Source organism: Tachypleus tridentatus, chromosome 2 (genome assembly GCF_004210375.1).
Source record: "Tachypleus tridentatus isolate NWPU-2018 chromosome 2, ASM421037v1, whole genome shotgun sequence".
NCBI classification, from domain to species: Eukaryota; Metazoa; Arthropoda; class Merostomata; order Xiphosura; family Limulidae; genus Tachypleus; species Tachypleus tridentatus.
This window is the reverse complement of record NC_134826.1, coordinates 108,111,518-108,125,359: the sequence shown is the minus strand read 5'-3', so window position 1 is coordinate 108,125,359 and position 13,842 is coordinate 108,111,518. Positions and strand designations below refer to the sequence as shown.

General features: G+C 36.2%; 1 protein-coding gene across 7 annotated transcripts in view; it reads left to right on the top strand.

Moving 5' to 3' along the window:
* LOC143244803 (tyrosine-protein phosphatase Lar-like) overlaps positions 1 to 13,842 on the top strand; it is a 313,630-nt gene that overhangs the window by 53,137 nt on the left and 246,651 nt on the right. For 5 of the 7 annotated variants that reach the window (XM_076490153.1, XM_076490157.1, XM_076490152.1 and 2 more), the window contains exon 1: positions 9,810 to 9,911. The exons of the other annotated variants lie outside the window; for them this stretch is intronic. The gene's annotated coding sequence lies outside the window, so the exon portion shown is untranslated. Of the gene's footprint in view, positions 1 to 9,809; positions 9,912 to 13,842 lie in introns of those variants that run through there. 7 annotated transcript variants of the gene reach the window in all.

Genomic DNA, 13,842 nt, shown 5'->3' with positions numbered 1-13,842 from the left:
TTGGAAGCACGAGTAATGTATTTTTAACATTGATTCTTGTTGGGTGTTTTTCAAAAGATTTTTCTTGTAGCTACATTACTCATTAATTGTTTCCATTTGTTTACAAAATATTTCTGGTGATATAATTATAAATTATAGATTATATAGATAAAATATATCAAAAGGCTTAGGTTTGTTTGTTGTTGTTTTTCTCCATATTTGAGAATTTAATAATCTACGGTCTCCTTCCTACAACAGCACGCAAACCTCACATTGATTTATATATGAAATTATTCTAAGCCAACCATCAGACATCATAATGACAAACATTTCACAAAATCATATAGCTTGTCAAATGATTAATGTTCGTTGCTCTGCCCTTTTCAGACCTTATTTAAAGTATTAGTGGTGAATATTTAAATTTTGTAGAAAATTTTCAAACTACTTTAACCCCAAATTGTTCTCATCTTATAGTCAATTGAGATAAATGACACTGAAGTTTATGTATTCCATAAATCAACGGAATATTCCCATGGAACTAACACTAATATAAATACTTAAGTGAATTGCTGGGTAATATGTTATATCATATTCACCCTAAATGTATGTAAGATATTGACCTCGTCTTTATACGTAGCAGCTTCTTCTTATTGAGGTGGTGGGGTGGTTTTAAGAATTGATTCTTTTTCAAGAATGCCTTAAAGCCATTTTATAGCAATCTATATGCATATTATACAGGGCCTTGACATAATTTAGCGGACTGTAAAACCGAGAATTGATGCTCGTGACTCGTTGTTACAAAATGTTCTTCCCACTTTAGGATCGTAGGTACGTTATGAGGGGAAGGGTTAAATCCCATTAGTCGAAGAGAAAGAAGCTGGTGGTAGATGCTGTTGACTATCTGCCTTTCTTCTAGTCTATGAGTTCAAAGTTAGGAATGGCTATGCGTAGATAGCTCTTAGTTATTAGTCCTCATTATTGCAACCAAAGAATGTCACCTCACGCTGATTGAGTGCCTCGGGAAAATGAATGATGTTATCAAAGATGATGAGGTCATAGTTCTAAATGTTCTCACCAGAGCGCGTCGTTAGGGACGCTTTGCTGGGCCACCATGACAAGTGACCATGATAACAAAAATTTGTCACTAGAGAAAATGTCGTTAGTTAAGGTTGCTAGGCAGCCATAACAGCTATCCATTATAGATGATTACATAATAGTACCACAAGGCAGAGACCGTCTTTCTGGCGTTCGACTCGTAATCCGAGGGTCGCGGGTTCGAATCCCGGTCGCACCAAATATGTTAGCCCTTTCAGCCGTGGGGGCGTTATAAAGTGACGGTCAATCCCACTATTCGTTGGTAAAAGAGTAGCCTAAGAGTTGGCGGTGGGTGGTGATGACTAGCTACCTTCCCTCTAGACTTACACTGCTAAATTAGGGACGGTTAGCGCAGATAGCCCTCGAGTAGCTTTGCACGAAATTCAAAATAACCAACCAACCGTCTTTCTGACCGCCATGACAGGCGGCCACGACTCGTACAATACATGTCTCAACAAGAATATAATTAATTAATCAAACCATTCTGAAAATGATGAATTAATTATCGACGAATTAGTGTTATGCGTCCTTTTTAGGACTAATTAATCATAAATTAGTTAGTGTTAACATAATTTTAGAACGATTTAATTAATTAATTATATTCTTCTTGCGACATAAATTGTATGAGTCATAGCTGCCTGTCATGGTAGTCTAATAATATGTTCTCTACTTTGTGGTATTATCACATAATCATCCATCATGTCCATCTGCAATGGCGGACAAGTAACGTGCCCTTAACGATATGCCCTCTGGTGACGAATTTTGGCATCATGGCTACCTGTCATAGCGGTTTAGCAACACGGCCTTGACGAAACGCCGTCTGGTGACAACGTTTAAAATCATGACCATCTGTCATGGTGATCTACCATCAAGTCCCTCTGGTGACAGCATTTAAAACTATGAGCTTCTTATCTTTCACCCCGTCTTCAGAGGCAGGCAATCAGCGTGAGGCAGCATCCTTTAGTGACGTCAATGGGAGTCTAACTACCGCTATTTGCGCGATGTTCAAGTAGATCAATGGAGTCAGCTGAAAATATTAGATTATCGTAGTTTATTCATTCGTGTGGCCTAGCATGAGCAAGCGCGTTAAGGCGTGCGACTCGTAATCTGAGGGTCGCGGGTTCGCATCCACGTCGCGCCAAACATGCTCGCCCTCCCAGCCGTGGGGGCGTTATAAAGTGACGGTCAATCCCACTATTCGTTGGTAAAAGAGTAGCCAAGAGTTGGCGGTGGGTGGTGATGACTAGCTGCCTTCCCTCTAGTCTTACACTGCTAAATTAGGGACGGCTAGCATAGGTAGCACTCGAGTAGCTTTGTGCGAAATTCCAAAAAAAAAAAAAAAAATTCATGTGTGAACTCCTATATCAAACGAAGCTTTAATTTAAACACTCGAATATAACATATTTGTCATCTTTCTCCTTTGCCTGGCACAGGAAAAATATGATTAAATACAATGGTATACAACAGTATACCAAAAATGAAATCCACCTATCAACGTTCATAGATCGCCAGTAGCACAAATTTATTGCAATATAAATAATATGCATTTCAGAGTAGAATATAAATAAACTGCTCAAAAAAATGAAAGGAAGAAGAATGTTTTCTTATATAATTCCTCTCAGTGTTCAAAATGTGATTATATTTTTATATTTTTAGGTAATTTGCCTCATTTCAGTTCCGTCTGTATCCATTTTTTAATATGTGATGAACGGTAAAACATGGAGAAATAAGATTTTTTAAAATGACCAATATCACTGAAACTAATATTCAGTATGAAACAATACTTTAAACAGTTTCACTTTTGCATTCAAGGAATGTTTGAAACATTCAATATCTAGTGTGACCTCCACGCGCTGTGACACACTTCTAATACCGATTTGGCATACTTTGAATAAGTCTATCAATGTTATATTGGGGTATGGCAGCCCACTCGTATACCAGGACTTGTTGGAGCTCCTGTACATTCTAAGGAGGGAGCTGGCGTTCACTAACACATCTCGACAACATATCCCAACACTGTTCAATTGAATTTAAATCTGGAGATTTGGCGGGTCACTCAAAAGTCTCTATTCCTTCTTCGTCAAGGTGGTCCACACACACTCTGGCGACGTTGGATCGCGCTTTAACCTGCATGAGAATGAACCTGTCGCCGGGTTCCACAATTTCGTCTCTATATCGTTGTGAGCTCAGAGCACTTCTGTCGAATATGAATAAGTCTGAGCGGCCACCCAGGCACATGCCTGCCTAGACCATTACAGAACCTCCTCCATAAGCGTTGACATGCACAATGTTACAGGCAGAAAATTACTCTCCACACTCTCGCACGTCCATCATCACGAGACATAGTGAACCTGCTCTCGTCTGTCCACAACACGGTAGCCCAGTGACGAAGTTCCCAGTCCAGATGCTGACGAACAAACTCCAACCTGACTGCACGGTGTCGCGTTGTTAGAATAACGCCTCTTGCAGGCCGTCTGGCCCTAAGATGTCCTTCGTGCAGATGATTGCGAACTGTTTGGGTCGACACACGGGTTCCAGTAGAAAGGTGACGGTCATTTCGCAGTGACCGAGCCGTAACTAACCTGACCCGCAGAACGCTAGTCACGATATAGCGGCCCTCTCTGGCTGTTGTACAGCGATGACGACTTTGACCTGGTCTCCTGTCATAAGAGTTCGTCTCCTTGTAGCGACGTCAAAGTCGATTGATGACGATTAGTGACTCACCGACGCGCTGTGCCACCCTGCTTTGAGTCTGGCAATCCTCCAGCATCTGGACCGCCCTGGCCACCTCGTTCTCTATCAGATGGCGCCTGACTGCTTGGGTACACAAGATGAAGGTACACACTGACAAAGCGAACTGCAAAAGATCCATTTTGACGTTTGTTTCGAGAATTAATGAGGAATGCATAGTTTCATGTAACAGCCTTATATAGGGTATTTTGAGTTGTATTCTCCTTGAGCGAGGTGAATTTCGTTTGAGTTGCTTCAAACTTCACTCACAAGCTTAAAAATACATTTGTAGACGAACGGAGATATTTTTCATACATAAATTTAGTTATGACAAAAATATACTGAAATATGTACTTGTTTTTTAATTTTTTTTAACAGTATATAAGCAGATAAGCTGGATGTAGATTTTTATACATAAAGTTTAATAATAAACACAAACACTCCAATGTGAAAACCTATAACTTTAGTATTCTTCTCACAATTAAAACAGTAATAATTATAATAAATTTACAAGGACGATGTTAACCAGCCTCTTACTTCGTGACAAACGGTCTTCTCAGAAGCTACTCTAATGTCATTTCTTGCATTTCTCTTTAACTGCTTGTCACAACCTGTAAAACTCCAAAGGTAACGGAATCAGAGTACTCTAGACAATTTTGGTTTTTTGTTTGATAATTTAATCACCAAATCTGATATACGGTTATACATAACCCTTTTTCCCCTGTTTTTATCTTCTCACGATACCCAGCTTTTTATATAATCAGTTTTCTTGTCTACTAACAAAACATGAATATAAAAATATGTATTTATAATTTTAATCAATATCTACTTCTAAACTAAACAGTATTTGACTTATGTTCGTCTGCTGCTCTAAACAAGATTTATAATAATTTTTATTGTAAAATACTTAACCTACTCTTCAATTAAAAGAAATAAAGTATTGATTTTTAAGGTAATGACCTAAATTTTCTCTCTTTATCAACTTATCTAATTTTACACGCACACACACATACACATATATATACGTATGTACGCATTACATGTGTCAGTGTAACTGCAGCCAGTGTTCATTTACTGCAAAAGAGAGCTTTGTGCCTGAAGCTATTCATGTATTTCATCATGTTTTCTGTTTCTTTTATCCTTTTACTTTCTAAAATACACTTAATGGATACAAATTGACCCAAATACTTTGAAGATCTAATGATATTTCGTGAAATTAAAAGCAGCACCATCTGGTACTCATATATTTGTTAAATCTATCTGTAAACCTAACCTACAGCTATAATGTATTGTTATCAAAGAGAACATTAACTAGATTTGGGTGAACAAAGAAGAAATATTTTGTGCATTTCATCCTTCGGAATTTTTACATTATGCAATATTTAATGAAATATATACCAAATTAGATACTTCTAATAAGAAACAACAACAACAAAACATTTTAATATCCACATTAGCTTCCTAAATGATTTTGATAACTAAACGATTTGCTTCTTGTTAGCAATGTGTCCATCTAAATGACGTACAGCTAGTGTTTTTTCATGTTATTGTTGTTTTGAAAAGAAAGTATTCCTGGATATGATTTGTCTAGTTACTTGTTAAATAAATAATAATCGCACATCCTTTAAATAACATGTATGGTAACACAACAGCATCTCACTGCAATGCAAACCGTAGCACCACAGTATTTGATTCACTGCGAATTCTCGACCTTTCGTTCGCGAATAATTTTTATCAGATGTATCCTAGCGGACAATCTTATCACAACCTCTCCCTCCATAGGTTGTTAAGCTATACAACACATGAATTACTTTATTGTTAAACTAAGTAGCATATTTGACTTCATTGCTTGTTAGGTAGTAAGCAAGATTTTATTTATCAGTTAAACCACATGGTACGTGCACCTGATTTTTTATTTGCCCCACTAAAATATTAAATACACTTTCATTAATTTTTTAAAATCACGTAGTACTTTATTGTGTGTGTGTGTTTTCTTATAGTAAAGCCACATCGGACTATCCTGCTGAATCTACCGAAGAGAATTGAACCCAGAGTTTAGCCTTGTATATGCATGTACTTACCGCTGTACCAGCGGAGGACGTATTAGGTTAATCTATGCAACATGTATAATTTATTCAATTTGGAAGTAAAATATTACATCTGACTTTCATTACTGCTATAGTGCTTATTGAATCTTAACTCATTGATTGTCTAATAACTACGCAATACACTAAATTTTACTTACACCCTTGTGCAAATTAATTCAAACAAGACAAAAAATTAAAATTTTTTTCAATTTTTTGCATTTTATTTCTGAGAATCCAAAAATTACTCACAAATTAATATATGATATGACCGCCTTTGTTTTTCAGAAGATCATTAATCCGCTTTGGCATCGAGTCCACGAGTTGACTGCAATCTTTACTAATTTTTGGGTCGCAGTACCACACCTCAGTTATGGCCTCAATTAGCTTATCTTTCGTAGTACAGTCTTTTCCCCGAAGTCTTTCTTTACAAATCGCCAAAAAATTCTCAATAGGATTTAAGTCCGGAGAGTTTTCAGGCCAATTCAGCACCTTTATTCTCGTTGTAGTCATAAAATTCTTCACAAGTTTCGATGTGTGGCACGGAGCCCGATCTTGCTGAAAAATGCCAGATCCATCTGGGAAACTCTTTTTCAATTCTGGATCGACTCTTCTCTGCAAAACTTCGATGTATTGTGGTCCTCGCATCATACCTTCTACGATATGTAAGCCTCCGACGCCATAGTAGCTGAAAAAGCCCCAAAACATCTTCTTCAAAGGATGTTTTACGAACTGATTGATGTGAGATTCTCGAAGTTTCTCACCTGGAGATCTGCGAACATGCAGACTTCTTTGACCCTGTACGAATAAATGAGTCTCGTCACTGAATAACACCTTCTTCCGTTGTTCTTGCGTTCAGTTCTTGTAGTTCAGACCCCATTGATACCGTTTTTTCTTCATTGAGTTGGTAAGAAGTTGTTTTTTGACTGGTCTCCTTGCTCTTCTAACGTAATTTCGAATGACGTAATATTCCTCAAACTTTCGTCATATATCCCAGAAATAGATCGACCGTACTGCAAAACATAGCTAATGACACAGTCTGTGTGAAAAAATGACTATTAAAGGAAATCAGCGGGTCCAGCGAGCCTACACCGGCCGCCATGTGGAAACTATTGTAAAATGACCATTTGTTTCAATTAATTTGCACAAGGGTGTAATCAGTTTTATTTACTGTTACTGATGCTCCCCTTTTCAGTAACTCAACAGTAATCTTGAGGTGTTGTAATGCTAAAATTCTTGAGTCTATCTTTATGTCTCTAAGTGGCTCAGAGGTAAATCTGTGAGCATATAACACTAAACATTTGGTTTTGATAGTCGCGGTAGGTAGAATACAGATAGCACATTGTACAACTTTATGCTTAACAAAAACAAATTAAACAACAATCCTCATAGTTAGTAATGTGCAAGAAGCTCATTGCTCAAAATAAATAAACGAAGCTACTGGCTTTAATAATTGATAAACCTGGAAGAACCTCATACGTAAATCAATTATCAATAATTTGATAACCGTTAATAAAATTCTTGTTGCATTATATTTTTGTTGAATATAATTATTCATATAAAGTGTAATTAAGCAGAATTTATTAGCCAGTGCTATCTATTTTCGTTTTATTGGGTTTAACCCTAATATAAAATAAAACTGATTACTTATAGTTCGCAAGGCTTTAACAGTATCGGGGCCCAGCATGGCCAAGCGTGTTAAGGCGTTCGACTTGTAATCCGAGGTTCGCGGGTTCGAATCCCAGTCGCACCGAACATTCCTGCCCTTTTAGCCGTGGGGGCATTATAATGTAACGGTCAATCCCACTATTCGTAGGTAAAGAGTAGCCCAAGAGTTGGCAGTGGGTGGTGATGACTACCTGTCTTCCCTCTAGCCTTACACTGCTAAATTAGGGACAACTAGCGCAGATAGCCCTCGAGTAGCTTTGTGCGAAATTCAAAACAAATAAACAATCAACAGTGCCGAGGCAATGAAACACTCTTCTACACGACTGGGCCTGTAGTTTTTAATACTGATAAAAAGTCACACAGAAGCTAACCCTAATTAACAAAATATTTAGCCTAATAAGAGTGCAAACATACTCTCACACACATGCGAATATATACTCTTCAAAACAAGAAACGCAAAAGGGATATTTTTGTTATTTTAAAGAGAAATATATGTAATAACGTTACAAGCTCAGAGCATGTGATGTTACACGTGTTAAGGCACTGATTGTCAGACCAAAATGACAATAAAAGTTGTGCACTTTGAAAACGGAGGAAAACATCGGATTTTTCGCCAAAACGCATGCGTGTCCAATAAATTTGTTTGAGAGATCTGCATGTTCTGCAAGTGACGGGTTCTCGGTTTCCATAGCTCAGTGTTAAGCCACCGACACGCAATACAGTTACGCCAAGACTGACTGAAGCACAACGCAACAACGCCATTGGTCGATTGGAAGCAGGCGAATCTCGATAAGATGTTGCCAGAGCTGTGAATGTCCACCCAAGCACCATCACAAGGCTACGGAATCGTCACCAACAACATGGATCAACTCGTGACCGTCCACGATCTGACAGACCTTGTGTGACCACGCCCGCACAAGATCGCAACATCCGGTTGCGTCACATTCGGGATAGCACCACCACTGCGACGTCTACTGCCTCAACCATACCAGGGCTGCGTAGGATTTCCGATCAGACCGTCCGCAACCGTCGACGAGATTCTTAGGCCCCATGTGCAACCCATCATGGTGAAAGTCAACGACGTTTTTCAACATGACAACGCCCGTCCTCACACAGCCCGACTCACCACTGTCTTCTTGAGACACCACAACATCAACGTTCTTCCCTGGCCCTCCAGATCACCAGATTTAAACCCCATCGAACATTTTTGGGACGAGTTGGACCGACGTCTGCGACGGCGACAACCTCAACCGCAGACTCTACCTCAGCTTGCAGCAGCTTTGCAGGCTGAGTGGACAGCCATTCCACAGGATGTGATTCGTCATCTCATCGCTTCCATGGGCAGGAGATGCCAAGCAGTTATTGATGCTCACGGGGGGGCATACTCGTTATTGACGTTGAGTGACGTTAAACTTCACCTAGTGAGCGTGGACTTCGCCTTTGCAGACTTTGGATGTTCAGCAGTGAATGTGCAAAGTTTCACACATGTCATACAGAACTACCCGGAATAAACTTGTTAACAATTTGTCTCATATTTTGCCTTTTGCGTTTCTTTTTTTGAAGAGTATATATATTTACATATGTGTATATTGTTTTTTCTTGAATCCGGAAGATGTATCATACAATTTGTTTACTGCCTCAGGCATCCAAATGAAACAATGGTATTTCTTTCTAGCATCTAATAGCAAATTCCACTTACGCTTGATGCGTATTGAAGAGTTCGTTGTCCCCTATTCTCTTTGTGACATAATTCTCCCACATTGTCATGAATAAATTAAATATTAAATTACTACAAAATACATGCATAATGTGACATCACAGTATGGAAGTTCAAAACATGTTAACGACAAAAAGGTTTGGTGTGATAGGACGGAAATGAATTGTTCATTTTAAAGTTAATTATTTAGATTGAAACAAAAATATACTGAAATATGTACTTGTTCCTTTATTTTTTATGAGCAGTATATAAATTAATACCAGTATATAATTAAATACTGGTGAACAGTTTGAGCTTCTTATATCTACACAGTTTACAAAATTTTGTTATTTAACAAAACTTTATAAATACGAAGTTTATGGTGATCCTATAAAAATTAATTATAAAAATAAGAAAATGATAAAGGACAAATCTGCAGTTTGAGAATCAAAAATAAAATAAATAATAGTTAATTAAGTTGCTAATAGATGGCAGGACATTATTGTCTAAGGTACAATTTTGTGAGCTTTCATCCTTTAGGCGTAGTAATTCCTACCGTTCGTGGTGGATGCAAGTTTCGTACCATCGCGAAAGGTTCACTGGAGTTATCTTCAATTGTGTGTGATAGCATTGGTAACGTTAAAAGCTTCAAACAGGAGGTATGGAGTAGTTCATATATTTTATTTAATACAGCCAGTGCAATTTTCACTCTTATATTTACATTCAAAGCCAAATATAATGGATCGTGTTTTCAATCGAAATGCATTTGATTCTTACAACATTAGGCTTATTTAACTCTCTACCGGGACTCTAGCCTATTCCTCACACGTCTGGTTTCGTTGCGATACTTTTCTAATTCCGTTTTATTATCATAGAAAGTGACCAAAGGAAAAAAAAATTTTTTTTTAAAGTGGAATAATATAATATTTAAGTTAGGTCTCTGGCATCAATCATTTCATATTTTAGAAACAAATTATTGTAAGTGTTACATTGCAATGTAAATTGAAACATTGAAACTGAAAACGTTTAGATTAAGTGTTTAACAATCGTCGGGAACCAGCTTTTCTGAATCGCGTGAGTGATCAGCTCATGAAAAATAAAACGATAACTTGTTTAAGTTACATGCTCAGTCACTACAAACAAGACTGATTTTTCTTCTACACTCGTGATTTTTCAAACTTATTTGGTTCAACAATAGGCTTTGTTTAATCAGTAAAAAAAAGGAACGTGTGGTAATTTTTAAGTGATAGTTTGAAGAGGTCCAGAATAGCTAGCTGTCAGTTGATATAAGTTGTTATACAAATACATTGAAAGATTTGACAGAATCTTAGTGCCTTAATTTAGTTTTATGCAACTCCGTTCATTTTGAATATAAAATAACATGAATATTTTGTAAGACATAATTTACATATCAACTGTTCCTTTTTTGTAGTTATTTTAAAGTACTGTAGGTACATTTTGTAATGTATAGTATTTAAATTGTTTTGGAAAAGGTTCTTCTTTGCACACATTTGAAAAAGGGAAGGGATAAGCTGGTGCCATACCTGACGTGAAACATACCTGTGCTGTAGTTGTACTAAAATCAAACGTATATTCATACGAAACCAACAAGGTGTGAATTGTATTTTTCAGTAGTATACTGCAATTGGTTACCTTACAAATATGAATATCGCTGCGTATCACGTCGTTAAATGTATCTCAGAATTACATATAAGAATTACTTTATTAAATGTCTTTCCAACTTCTTCGGTAAAATGTTGATCTTTTATGCTTTAGTTTGTTTTTGAATTTTACGCAAAGCTACACGAGATCTATCTGCGCTAGATGTCCCTAATTTTGCATTGTAAGACTAGAGGGAAGGTAACTAGTCATCACCACCCACTGCCAACTCTTGGGCTACTCTTTTACAAATGAATAGTGGGATTAAGTGTCACATTATATCACTCCCACGGCTGAAAGGTCGAGCATGTTTGGTAAGACAAGGAGTATGCTTTAGTACGTACGGCTAGTAATGAACATTTCATGTATCGTCTGCTTTGGGAAAAAACGTGTTCTTTCTAGAAAAATAAATAAATACACACACAATGCCACGCGTACCTACATTTTGAGTAAAAAAAAACCTGTACCCTTGTAAATAAAATATATTTTCCAATATCAAAGAATATAAATACGTATTTGTATTTTATTTTAACAACTAATTACAACATTATAATTCCATGTTAAGCTAGATTAGGATGTACTAGGTAGTATGTATGCGCGTGTGCGTTGATATAAATTTTTACACATGTTGAGTTGCTATTTAATTTTATACTGCTTTTTCGTAAAGCTTATGTTCCAAACTCTTTCTAGTGTCAAGCGTTTTAAATACAAAAAAGTAAATGTTTACCTACCTCATTTGTGAAAGTGAAGTAAAAAATAATTATGAGAATAGTTTGATGTATACTTTATAAATGCATGGTTCACCTTTGATTTTGTGAAAGTAAAACTCGATCTTCGCGTATCTGCGCTTGTGTGTGTATGTGTGTGTGTTTATGAAGCAGGCAGTGTAAAGCCAAACTTTTGTTGGGGATCACTGAAGTAGTAAATTAACTTACACTCCTTGTATGATGGAAACGTTGATTTTTCACGCTGGTTAAACTTAACCATTAGATGGTATTTTTCGATATAAACTTTAAGTTATACACTAAGACTAAAAAGAGTTTATTGAAACAAATTTTGTAAGCTGAAGTAAAGAAGCAATTGAACGCAATAGTCTTTCTTCACAAAACAACAAAAGTATTTTGAGGATTGCCTTGATTATCCTAACTCATTTAAAGTGCATTATAGATATTTTCCAGTATCACAGTTTTCGGACCAGTGTTGTAGCTACTTTTCCTATACTCGTATTGGAAAGGGTACTGTATCTTATTTTTTAAAACAACAAATAGCGTAATAATGTCTGAAACAAACCATCGTATAACTTTATCTGTTCACATGCATTTGAGTATTTTTTAAGATACAAAATGAACTGTAAATATTTTAACTATGAGCTAAATATAAGGATTTTAATTTTTGTTCATTTTTACCACAAAACTTTTCATTGTGCTATTTTCTATTGTCCACCGCGGAAAACTGCTGGCCGTTCGGGGGATGGGTTTTGTTAAATTGAAATTGTTTACAATGCGTACAACAAAAAAATGACGGCGCACAAACAGTTTTTAGCATTCAATGAAAATTATACTTCTTTGTTTTCAGATCTGTTAGAAGTAAATATGTTTAGTATAAAATAGGAAAAAGAAAAATCACATAAAATCAAAAGTTGTTAAGTTATGACATGTAACAACAGATTAACTTCAAACTCGAATTAAAACTGAACGAAAGTTGAAAACACAGGTATGAATGGACTTTTATTCAAAATCACAGGGTTGTGAGGTTTAACAAAAAGCATTAACACTACTTGGAAGCTATTCTCACTTATGATAATCAGGCAGATTTAGTTTACGATAGCTTCATCCTCACTAAGCACCTTAGTCATCACCATAGTCCAACAGATCAATAACGGGTTTATCGGCTCAAACTATAGACTCTATAGTTTTATAGTATAGAGCTTACTTATCAAGTTTTATACATGGATACAGGAAGATGATTTGTTCTGTTTGACGTTTACATAGATACGGTGACTGTAAATAAGATTAGAAAAATTACAAGTAAAACAACCAACCATTACTATGTCTATCATATCCCAGCCGCTTTAACGAGTTCTGTTATTAGACGAAAGTCTCTTCGGCACTGAATATAGTAGATATAATGTTATTGGCTTATTGTTACACAGTCTTCTTTAATTTCATCAATAAGTGCTTAGAAAACCACATATTACATTCTAATGTTCAGGTGGATCTCTCTTAAATCTGTCGCATTCAAGTACGTCTTTAGAAGACGATGCCGCTGGACTAAAATAGTTATGGTTGTAATTCCTAGCATGAGATTCTGTCTCTCTCTCATTCTTTTAAGTGCGAAGATGTAAAATGAACTTCCCGTGCTATGTCTATCACGGAACTCAAACCCCGAATTTTTAACGTTGTAATGTGAGATTTGAAACAAAAATTATATATATGATAATATGAAAAATGTCTAAACCAATGTGCCAGCACTACTACGAAAATATTTTATTGTGTAAAAGTGAACGTGCTTTTTAATTTTTATCTGTAATGTTTTGTGAATGAATTCCGGGAAAATGAATTATTTTTTCAGTTATATTTTAATTCAGTTTTACTTATTAAACAAGAAACAGTAATTTTTGTGTAACCTAATTCTGTATCCCGCCACTAGGTTTCATGATCCCTCCCCCTGATGATTTAGCAGAATATTTGAGGACTTAAACACAAACAATCGGGGTTTGATTCCCATTTCTGAAAAAACAAATCACATTTTCCGTTTTACAACTTTGTGTTAAGCAATAAAAACAAGTGTATGAGTTCACTGAATAAAAGTTATTTTATAGTATCGGAAACTCCAAACATTTCAATATTTTGTATACAAGGGTTTGTTTCAACTGGTTTTCTGAAAAGTCATTTCCTAAGACATTACTAAAGCTTAAAGTCGAGGGGTTAA